At 39.3% G+C, this 11672-nt stretch overlaps 1 pseudogene; it reads right to left on the bottom strand.

Moving 5' to 3' along the window:
- Positions 1–3253: 3253 nt before the first annotated feature.
- On the bottom strand, positions 3254–4761 carry LOC103120997 (plasma membrane calcium-transporting ATPase 1-like; annotated as a pseudogene).
- Positions 4762–11672: the final 6911 nt, after the last annotated feature.

The following is an 11672-nucleotide window of genomic DNA, read 5'->3' as shown; positions in this document are numbered from 1 at the left end:
GGGATCATCCTTTTATCTTTTGACTTAGCTCACTTAACATAATTCCTTCTAACTCTATCCAAGATGGGTCAGAGAAATTGGGCTCATTGTTCCTCATAGATGCATAGTATCCCATTGTGTATATATACCACAGCATTCTCAGGCACTCACCTGTTGCCGGACACGTGGGTTGCTTCCAGGATTTAGCTATTATGAATTGTGTTGCTATAAACATGGGTGTACACATATATTTTTGGTTGGGTGTTATGGAATTCTTGAGGTATATCCCTAGGAGAGGAATTACTGGATCATATGGAATGTCCATGTCTAGCCGTGTAAGAGTTCACCAGAGTGCTCTCCACGGATATTGGACCAATTTACATTCCCACCAGCAGTACGGAAAGGTTCATTTGTCCCCAAAACCTCTTCAGCATTTGTTGCTGCTATCCTTCTTGATGTATGTTATTCTCACAGGGGTGAGGTGGTATCTCAGTGTTGTCTTTATTTGCATTTCTCTTAGAATCAGTGACCAGGAGCAATTTTTCATGTATTTGTTAGACCTTTGGATCTCTTTCTGTAGTGACTGTTCTGCTCATTTCTCTGTCCATTTTTGGATAGGGTCATTTTCTTTATTGTTACTAAGTTTGCTGAACTCTTTGTATATTTTATTAGTCTGTTGTCTGATGAATGGCATATGAATATCTCTCAATCTGTGAGGAGTCTCTTAGTTTGTGTAGTGGTTTATTTGGCAGTGCAGAAGTTTTAAATTTGATGTAGTCCCATTGATTTATTTCTGCTTTAGTGTTCCTTGCAATTGGTTTGTATCATCAAAGATGTCCTTGACATTTAGGTGGGAAAGTGTTCCACCAATGTTCTCCTCTAAGTATTTGATAGTTTCTGGTCTAATATCCAGGTCTTTGATCGATTTGGAGTTGATTTTTGTTTCTGGTGAGATAAGGTGGTTCAGTTTCATTCTTCTGGATGTTTCAATACAGTTTTATCAGCTCCATTTATTGAAGAAAGCCTACTTCCTCCACTTAATACTCTGGGTCCTGTTATCAAAGATTAGATGTCCACAGATGTGGGCATTTGGTTCTGGGATTTAAATTCTGTTCCACTGGTCTAAGTGCCTATATTTGTTCCATTACCAGGCTCTTTTGATGATGATGGCCTTATAATATAGTTTGAGACCTGGGAGTGTGATTCCTCCATTTCTGTTTCTTTTTCTCAAGATTTTTTTGTCAATTATAGATGTTTTCTAGTTTCAGATAAATGCTTGTAGTTTTTGTTTTATTCTCTTAAAGAAGGTTGGTAGAACTTTGATGGGTATCACATTAAATTTGTATATGGCTCTGAAGAGATTATTCATTTTGATGGTATTAATTCTTCCAAACCATAAGCATGAGCTTTTTTTCTATTTTTGGTATCCTTTTCTATTTTTTTTTTTTTTTTTTTTTTTAGTAATGACTCATAGTTTTCAGTATAAAAGACTTTCACTTTTTGGTCAGCTTTATTCCTAGATATTTTATTGACTTTGCTGCAACAGTGAATGGGAATGATTTCTGAATGTCCTTTTCTTTGTATTTAGTGTTCTGTAAAAAAAAAAAATGCCATTGATATTTGCACATTGATTTTGTAGCCTGACACCTTGCAATATTGCCTAATAAGTTCCAGTAATTTTCTGCTGGATTCTTTAGGTTTTTCTATGTATACTATCATAATATTATCTACAAATAGTAAGAACTTGACTTTTCCCTTCTTATCTGTATTCCTTGGATTTATTTCTCTTGCCTGATTGCTATGATAAGAACTTCCAATACTATGTTGAAGAGTAGTGGTGATAATGGACAGCTCTGTCTATTCCCCAATATGAGGGAGAATGCTTTCAGCTTTTGTCCACAGAGTATGATGTTGGCTGTAGGTTTGGTGTATATGGATTCCACTATCTTGATGAATTTCCTATCTATTCCCATTTTTTGTAGGGTTTTGAGCATGAATGGGTGTTGGATTTTGCCACAGGCTTTTTCTGCATCTACTGAGATAATCGTGGTTTTTGGCTTTTGATGTGGTGAATGACACTGATTGACTTATATATATTGAACCAACCTAGCACTCCTGGGATAAACTCCACTTCGTTGTGGTGAACTATCATTTTTATATACTGCTGTATCCTGTTTGCCAGGATCTTGTTTTATATTTTGGCATCTACATTCATCAGAGATATTGGTCTGTAGCTTTTTTGTTGTTGTTGTTGTGTCCCTATCAGATTTTGGTATCAAGGTGATGCTGGATTCATAGAAGGTGGAAAGGAGTGCTCCTGTTTCTTCTATCTTGTGGAGAACTTTAGAAGTATAGGTATTAACTTTTTCCTGACGTTTTTATAGAATTCATTTGTGAAGCTATCTGGCCCAGGACTTTTGATGTTGGGAAAATTCTTAATAACTGTTATGATTTCTTTGTCTGTGGTTGATGCATTTAGGTTTTGTAGTTCTTCTTGGTTCAGTTTTGAAAGGACATATGTTACTAGGAATTCTTCCTTTTCTTCCAGATTCTCTACCTCTGTCAGTAAATTTTGAGTATGTGGTTGAGCTTGGCAGTGCTTTATTTGAGGGGACATCCATCCTGTCAGTCTCTCTCTCTACTGAGAATTTGATCAAGGAGGGACAAAGCCCCCCAAGGTTTGGCTTGTCTTATCAGACTCCCTGCCTCACAAAGCTCCCTGCATTCTTAATACTATGGCCTGCTACCTTATTATCTACATAATCATTGTTTTGCCTGAATTATCCCCACCCATTCCATTCCTTTGATCTTTGTTCTTTCTATCCTCAAGACCCTCCCTGCCTGCAGGGCATTATTAATCCTTCCAGTTAAAACCCTCCGAAGGGTGCTAAGGAAGTTCCTACCTTTCCCAACCTCCTTTTGCCGTTCTCTGCCCCTTTTCAAACCATGTCAAGCCATTTGTGTTTCCGACTTGCTACTTCCAGGTCTGACTATTAAAAGCCTTGGCTCTCTGATCAATAAAGAATTGAATCACCTCGCTACCACCAGCTCTGTTCCTGGGTCATCTCTTTCTCTCTAGTGTCGCTGAGTGAGTAACATACCAGGCTGGCTCTGGTTCGTTCTTTCCAAGCCAGAGAGTACGTGCCTGAGAAAAGGCACCCCCACACTAGCCCAGCATCTGGTGCTCAACATGGGGTACTCTGGTGTTTCCACCACATGGATGATGGCATTGATTTTCCCACTGACTGAGTACTTAAAGTAGAACCAACAGTAGTCATTGTCTTTCTCCTTGCAGTGAGAGATGGGGCTGATGGGGCCAGGCTGAGGCAGCTTGTCCCAGTTCTCCACTTTGGTGATGTTGAAATGGGAACACTCCTGGGCACAGGAAATCTTCCCCAGGATGCAAAATACCATATTTGGTAGCAATAGCCCGAGCAGTGTTAATATTATCACCTGTGACCATTCCCACAGTTATTCCAGGTCTCTGACATTTCTTTATTGCATCTGGTACCTCAGGTAGCACGAGATCTTCTATCCCTACAACAGCAATGCATGTAAGGCCAGTGACAATGTCATATTCTTTATCCCATTCTGGTTCTGGTTCTCCTGCAGGGAATTCTCTAAAGGCAAGACAGATGGTCCTCAAACCTTCAGATACCATAGGTTCAATCACAGTCTTTACTATATCATCACAGTCCCTTGGCCTGAATATTTTTGCTTCTCCATTAGCACTCAAGATTTTGAGACATTTTTTCAGAATTATCTCAGATGCACCCTTGCTGAATATTCAAAAACTTCCATCTGATTTTTTCAGGACAGTACTCATGGATTTTCTAACAGAATTGAAGGTGTAGACATTGTATAGTGCTTCTTCTGGTATACCATTTATAACATCATGATAATCCCGCTTTAAATCCAAAAGATGTACCAACAAGGCACATTCTGTTTTTATTACCGCATGACTAGGTAATCCACCCTCTTTCTCTGGTGGCAATATTTTTGATGTATAAGCACAATTCACAGAAATTTCTGTTACAAGATAGGACAAAATATTTGGTGGAATAGCTTATGGTTCAGGAACCTTTTTATAATGTTTTTCATTTATGTAAGCTTGAACAACTGTCATTCTGTTCATTGTCAGTGTTCCTGTTTTATCTGAACAAATAGCTATAGCACTTCCCATGGTTTCACAAGTGTCCAGGTGCCTTACTAAGTTACTATCTTTCATAAGATTATAAGCCAATGAGATAATAACTGCAAGTGGAAGACATTCTGGCACTGCTACCACTAAAACGAACTCCAAAAATGAAGAACTTCACAAAATATTGTATGTAAATTGGTGTGCACTCAGCGAGCCATGGTCTCTTCTGAAACAGAATGTATCAATGACAAAATATAATACTAGAATGATAACAGTGATGGCAGACATCAACAAACCTGCTTTGCCAATCTGCACAGCCAACTTTGTAAGTTTCCCTTCTAAAACAGATTTCTCCTTTTTTGGCAAATTTGATTTCTTTTTGTCTTTTTCATCACCATCTCCCCTTTCTTCACCCTTCAAATGCTGCATTTACATGGCTGCACCATACTGGGATTTTGCTTTGCTACGATTCTTAATAACTCCATCTTGCTTCTTATTTTTCTTTTCTTTTTTCTTCTCATCTTTCTGCATAAATATATATTCTGGTGGCATCAGTATCTCTTGCATTATTAACCAGTTCAGCAAGAGCACCAAACAAGAATTCATGAGTAGTTGAGTTGGTATACAGGTACTCGAAGGTGAGCTGCACCCGGTTCAGGGTGCTGTAGTTGGCGAAGGACATAGCGCTCTGCTCTGCACCCAGGGGCGTGGCCCCTGGATGCCCTTCAGGGTGAGGGTCGAGTCAGTGCATGCCCCTTCCTCAGCGGTGCCTCCGCTATCGGTGTCCTCTCAGCACGACGGCCATGAGCTCCCAAGCGGCGGTTTTGGCTCCATGGGGGCCTGAAGGGAGCCAGGCAGAGGGCAAGACCAGGGCTGAGAGGACGCAGGCCAGAAGTGTGCGGTCGTGGTCTCAGATGAGGAAGAGGTTGAGGAAGAGGCTGGGAGGAGGAAGGAGAAAACCGGAGGGGGGGGGGGCAAGTTTGCTGTGAAAGAGGAGAAGGACGCCAATGAGCTCTTGGACAGTGCGGGGGAGGAGGACTCTGCTGACCTCAAGAGAGCCCAGAAAGACAAGGGGCTGCATGTGGAGGTGTGTGTGAACAGGGAGTGGTACAGGCCAGTCACAGCAGTGGAGGCCAGCAAGCACGTGGTGTGGTGGAAGGTGAAATTTGACTACCTGCCCAAAGACAGGACACCGAGAGACAGAGAAAGGCAGCAGCGAGGATGTGCGACTGATGAAGCCATTCCCCAGAACACCCGAGTCCTGACACTTCCTGCTGCCAAGCTTCCACATCTCCAAGAAGGAGCTGAGCACTATGAACTCAGATGAACTGATATCATTCCCTCTGAAAGAATACTTCAAGCAGTATGAAGTGGGACTCCTGAATCTCTGCCATTCCTACCAGAGCCACACCGACTTCTAGTTGCATTCTCTCCAACCCAGAGAGTATGTGCCCAAGAAGAGGCACCCCCACGCTTGCCCTGCAGCTCTTTTTTTTTTTTTTTTTTCACAAATCCACTGCTCCTGGAGGCAACTTTTTCCCTTTGTTACCCTGGTTGTTTTACCATTGTTGTTGTTATTATTATCATTGTTATTGATGTTGTTGTTGTTGGTTATGATAGAGATAAATAGAGAGAGGAGGGGAAGATGAAAGGGGAAGAGAAAGACACCTTCAGACATGCTTCACAGCCTGTGAAGTGACACCTGTGCAGGTGGAGAGCTGGGGCTGGAAGTGGGATCCTTCCACCAGTCCTTGCGCTTTGTACCATGTGTGTTACCCTGCTGTGCTACTGCTGGACCACCACATTCTCTAGCTCTTGTAGGCTTTTAGTTCATTTTAGAAGTTCCACATGATTTTCTGGATTTCTTTGGTGTCAGTTGTGATATCTCCTTTATCATTTGCAATTCTATTTATTTGAGTTTTCTCACTGTGTGTGTGTGTGTGTGTATGTGTGTGTGTGTGTGTATGTGTGAGTCTGGCTAGGGGTTTGTCAATCTTGTTTAATTTTTCATAGACCCAACATTTATCTTCATTGATCTTTTGTATTGTTCTTTTATTTTCTGTGTTGTTTATTTCTTCTCTAATTTTAGTGATTTTTATCCTTCTGGTTGCTGAAAAGTTATTTTTACATATTCCCATGAGATGAGAGAAAACCTACCTAAGAGAGAGAAAGAGGAAAAGTGAGCACTCCCCTGATTCCTGTGCCACTAGGATAGAAGTCTCATGTTTTTAAGTCCAACAGTCAACCAACTATCTTAATTTCTTTGTTACCTTCAAAATGTTAGGGTCTTTATTGTCTTGATTAGGGTCTAGATTGTCATCTAACACTGTGCACCAAAACCGGATTAAAAAAAAAAAAAACTAGATATTAGACCAGAGTCTACAATACATAGATGAAAATTTGATCTAAAAATTGCATGAACTTGGGTGCCAGGTGATGTCATTACCAATTAAATGCACATAATAGGAAACACAAGCACTAGCACAATGATCGAGGCTCAAGTGCTCTGACTCCCCACCTTCTTCCCCTTTCTATCTTCCTCTCTCAATTTCTATCAAATAAAATGGAAAAAAATGGCCACCAGGAGCTGTGGACTCATAATGTTAGCAATAAACCCCAGAAATAACCATGAAGGACAAAGAAAAGAAAAAGAAAAAAAAAAAAAAAGGAAGGGTGAAGTCCAGATGGCCACTTGAAGACAATACCAGACATTTTATCCATTAAAAAAAAAAAGTGCTGTTTTAGAGAGTCAGGCAATGGCGCAGTGGGATAAACGTCCTTGGCACAAAGTGCAAGGACTGGCATAACGATCCCTGTTCGAGCCCCCGGCTCCCCAGTGGAGTCAATTCACAGTGGGTGAAGCAGGTCTACAGGTGTCTATCTTTCTCTCTACCTTTCTGTCTTCTCCTCCTCTCTCCATTTCTCTTTGTGCTATCCAACAACAACATCAATAACAACAACAATAATAACTACAACAATTAAAAAAAAGGTAGTAAATATATATTTTTTAAATATGGTATTTTACACCTGAGAATTTCACATGAGGGCAGGATTTCTAGGCCAGCAGTGGAGAAAGTATGCAGCAAGGGTCAATGTGGAGACATTGCAGAGCATCACAACAATCTACAGGCTGACAAAGGGCTGCTGAAATGGGTAAAGCAGATATACAGCTGCCCTGAGTTTTATTTTCTCCCTGTGCACTACCCCTCCCCAAGATCAAACCCCAAGACACAGGAGTAATAGAACCAACTACAGAAAATGAGGCTATCCTGTGAAGTCAATCCCATTAAGGAAGATTCCAAGCTCAGCAGGGTATAATATGTAGGAATGGATGTTCAGATTAAACTGCAGAAATTCCCCAACCTAGGATTTTTTTCCCACCCAAAGGGGCTGGATCTCTTTCTAATTGGTTGACTTCCTTGAACAATCTTTGCCTCTTCTGGTTCTGTGATAGTACTCTGGCTTGGAGAACTCTATCTATTTTTCTCTCTTCCTTCTATCTCTTGAGTTTATGTTGATATATATTCAACTACACCAATGAATTAGTATTGAAATTTTACTTAAAATGGGGGGACTTGGATCTGTGTTGTAACTTGAGACTTAAAAAGGGGTTTAGGCCTTCAGTGGTGCTCAAGGATTCACAGTGGGGAGTGGGAAACAAGTTTAAACAATACAAGGTTTATTTTGGCATTACAAAAGCATGGCACATATTTAGACACACAAAATAAGCAATTATCATCAAGGGTTAAGAGTACACTAGGCCCATAAAGTCTGAGTATAATTATCAAAAGTTTAGTCCCATAAAATAAATCATTATCAGCTGAGGTAAAAGTTGCTCATGGCTGTAGAGGGTTTAAAAGTTTACCAGCTAGCTGAGTCACACATGTCCAGTTTCCAGGAGAAGTAGCCATGGTGGATACCTGAAGCACCCCCACAAAGATGCTTCTGACCAGGAGAAGAAGCAGCAGTTAAAGAGAGTGACCTGCTATAATCCTTTTATCCATGCCCTTCTCTGTCATACTTCCTCAGTCTGACATCATTCACATTCTAATAGTCCCAAACTCCTGTTGGGGTCACAAAAAATTAGGACATGAGCTCAGAAGAAATCCAAGTAAGCCAGAATATACTAAAAATGAGAAAGATATACAAACATTAATTGAGGCATTAAACATAGGCGTGAGGAAAGATTTTGAGGGAAATAGCCAATGAAATTTTAAAAGAAAACATGGGCCATCTCAAGGTAATTAGTGACTTAAAAGCTGAAATAGATGAGCTAAAAGGCCTGGTAGCAGAACAAGGTAATATGATAATTGAACAAGGTAAAAAAAAAACAAAACCTAAACTTAGGAAGGAAGCTGAGGGAAGAAAGAGCAGAATAACAGATGGAGAAAACAGATATAGCCAGACCCAGACCTAGGACAAATTAAAGAAAACTAATAAAGAGTGTAAATAGCTTTAAAATAAAATACAGAGATTGAGAGACACTGAAAATAACAGAGAAATATAGGATGATCTCAAGAGAAATAGCATAGACATAATTGGCCTATCAGAGGAAGAGAGGAAGTGAAATAAAGTATACTACAGGAAATAATAGAAGAAAACTTCCCAAGCCTAAACAACAAAAAAATACATTAAAATTCAAGAGTTCCAGAGAATTGATTCCAAAAAGAATCAATCCAGACCTGAAAACACCAAGACATGTCATATACATAGCTGTTCTCTATATTACACATACCAGTAAAACCACTTAACATTTGTCTTTATCGCTACTTATTTAACTAAGCATAATCAACTCCAGTTGAGCCAATTTTGACCCAAAAGACAATTATTTATATACTGTTCTCATGTTTGGGAGAGACTTTCTGCCCTGATTCAGCTTTTTAGTCCATTTCCAACTCTGACACCCTCTTCCCAGACTATACATTTAGCCCACCTGCATGTTAATGGCCATGCTCAGGAAGAAAATAGTAAAGGTACGGGCCCCTTGGAATATATGTAAAATCTATCTCCTAGATTCTTCCAAAATGAAGACCCTAGATCTCATCTGCTATAGTTTTATCTTTAGGATTGTGATCATTAAACTATTTGTTATGGGGCAGGGGTAGATAGCCTAATGGTTATGCAAAGAGACTCTCATGCTGGAGGCTCTGAAATCCTAGCTTCAATCCTCTGCACCACCATAATCCAGAGCTAAGCAGTGCTCTGGTATTTAAGAAATAAATAAATAAAAATTATTCTGATTTATATCTTAATGCTTTTTTCATATAACTTAATGCTTTTTCATCCACCAAGTTGCAGTTGCTACCATGAAACCACCCTGACTTTCCTGAGTATATGACCTCACCAAATGTGTCCTAGTACCTTACATCTCCAGAGCCCTTCCCCAAAGGGGAAACATTTGGGAATATAGATCAACCTGCCAACACCCATGTTTAGTTAAGAAGCAATTGCACATAACTTCCCACCTGCACCCCATAATGATCCTGGGTCCATACTCTCACAGAGATTTAAAAAGTAAAGGAATCCCTAGTGGAAGAGATGGGATGCAGAGTTCTGGCTGTGGAAATTTTGTGAAATTGTACCCCTCTTATCCTATGGTATTGCCAATTATTACCAAATCAATAAAATAAATACATAAATAAGTATATAGATAAATAAATAAATAAATAAATAAAATGGAAAAAAGTCCTCCAGGAGCAGTGGATTCATATTGCTAGCACAGAGCCCCAGCAGTAACCCTGAAGGCAAAAAATAAAGAAAAATATCGCCAATGATTTATTCAGTGGTACATGTCTTTTAATCTACTCTCTGGTCATGAATATAACTGCATAATGAATAGTGAATAGTGATAAGTAAGAAAAATGATGTTTATATCTAAGCATAAATGAGATTTTAATTATAGACCCACAATTGACAGCATTGAGGCTCACATTTCATAAAAGATACTTCTTGTAAAACATCCAAAAACTAAAACTAAAAGATTGATCATTTCTTAGATACTGTTGTAATAGTTATTGCTAAACTTCAGTTATATTTTTACAATCTGGTGAAGGTTACTTACCACAGACTTCATAATGACAAATTTGCCTTAAGAGGAGGTGATTTAATAAAAGTGAAATTAAATTCCAAGTGTCTACATTTTTAAGTGGAAGCTTTACTTTCTATAAATTTTAATGTTTCAATAGGCTTTTAAGGCTTCTACATTTCTTTACTCATTGTGTAACATACATGCCTTGCCATATGTGTGGCCCAAACTTGAGCCTCAGCACCACATGGGTAATACTACACACTGTGAAAAATTCTTATTCTGTGGTTTCTCTCTCTTTCTCTCTCTCTGACAGAGCATTCCAGGGAAGGAAAATATTCATGGTTGAGGTCTGTCTTAACAAAAAAAAATTGTTAAGGTATAGCTGACATCAAATCAAATGTCAATATTTGTAGACAAATTGAGTTTCTTTTAAAAAAATTTATAAATTTGTATAATAATTACTATAAATCAAGTAAAATATTTTCAATAACTTTAAATTTTCATGTTTGTTGACAGGATTTCAAACTAGATTGTGGTGAACTAGCAGTTTGTTCTCTATCACTGCCATGACCCACAACAAAAAACTATAACATGCATGAAAAAATAGGATGAAAAATGTGCTTGGGCCACAGATAAACTAAGAGCAGCACAAATACCAAAATCCATGCAGGGAGGACAGAGGGATCTTTATATCTAAGGTAAAGAAATTGAGAGGGGAAGGGATGAGGTGTAGCAAGACAAAGATATGTGTGTTCAGCCTTATTTAACCAGTAATGAAGCTTCTGGTGGGGGCCAGATTCTTGAACCCAGGTAGTTAAGCAATGAAACATGGCACTCTGAAGTGTGCCACTGCCTGATCGCAAGATATTTATTTATTTTTCTTTTTTTAATTTTTATATTACAGAACTACATGTAGACAGGGATTTGAATACACATCATTCCCACCACCAGAGTTCTGAATCTTCACTCTCCCCACTGCAATCCACCACAGTTCCCCTAAAGTTGTAGATATGGGCCAACCATCTTCTCTACAACTATCTGTCCACATTTATATATAGTTGCCCTTTATTTTTCTGATTCAATCTTCTCTTTATCTCTAAGACACTCATAACATTGTAGCTATCTGCATGTGCCCCTTTTGTTGTTTTCACCAGGCTGGCTTCACGGGTGAGTAACACATGACCAGAAACTCATGGCTGAGCTGAGAACACAGTTTAGTCTTTATTCACGAGCGGGCAAACAGTCCAACACCTAATCACCACACAATGTGCTCCTCCATCTTTCTCCTCCGGTGGCAGCGTCAGGAACTCAGGAAGTACGTAGGGTAGGGGGTGGGGAGAAGGAAGAAAAGTGAAACTAGCAAGGGCTAAACCAAATCTCCTGGAGGTGGGAGGAGTGAGACCAAACTAATGTGAAACATACCAACAATCCCCTCTTTTCTTTTTAACTAATTGACCATAGTATCAGGAGTGTGGGGTGAACAGAAACCTATATCGTAAAGGCATTTTTTTTTAAAAAAGAAAT

The sequence above is a fragment of the Erinaceus europaeus genome, chromosome 14 (genome assembly GCF_950295315.1).
Source record: "Erinaceus europaeus chromosome 14, mEriEur2.1, whole genome shotgun sequence".
Classification (NCBI taxonomy): domain Eukaryota; kingdom Metazoa; phylum Chordata; class Mammalia; order Eulipotyphla; family Erinaceidae; genus Erinaceus; species Erinaceus europaeus.
Note: the sequence above shows the minus strand (reverse complement) of the source record. Positions and strands in the feature narration are given on the sequence as shown.